The sequence below is a fragment of the Meriones unguiculatus genome, chromosome 1 (assembly GCF_030254825.1).
Source record: "Meriones unguiculatus strain TT.TT164.6M chromosome 1, Bangor_MerUng_6.1, whole genome shotgun sequence".
NCBI classification, from domain to species: Eukaryota; Metazoa; Chordata; class Mammalia; order Rodentia; family Muridae; genus Meriones; species Meriones unguiculatus.
Window position 1 is genome coordinate 11,195,328 of NC_083349.1, and position 498 is coordinate 11,195,825.

The window sequence follows — 498 nt, forward strand, 5'->3', positions numbered from 1 at the left end:
GCTTGCCTCCATCTTTTATTTTATTTTTAAAGATTTATTTACTATTTAAACAGTATTCTGCCTGCATGTACACATGCAGGCCAGAAGAGGGCACCAGATCTCATTATAGATGGTTGTGAGTGCTGGGACTTGAACTCAGGAACTCTAGAAGAGCAGCCAATACTGTGAACCTCAGAGCCATCTCTCAAGCCCTATTTTATTTTTTTGAATAATGAATAAATCAACTTAATAATTCTTACCAGGTCAGCATCAGAGAGACCATGTATGTTGCCCTAGAACACAGCTTTGTAGCATGAATCACTAATGGTAATAGTGGACTGGAGAGAGTGGTTGAGAGCACTTGTTCTCCCAGAGGACCTGGCTTCCATTCCCAGTAGCCAGATGGCGGCTCACAGCTGTCTCTAACTGCAGTTCTAAGGGATGTGACACTCTCTCCTTGCCTCTGCAGGCACCAGGCATGCACAGGGCACACAGATATACAAGCAGACAAGATACCCA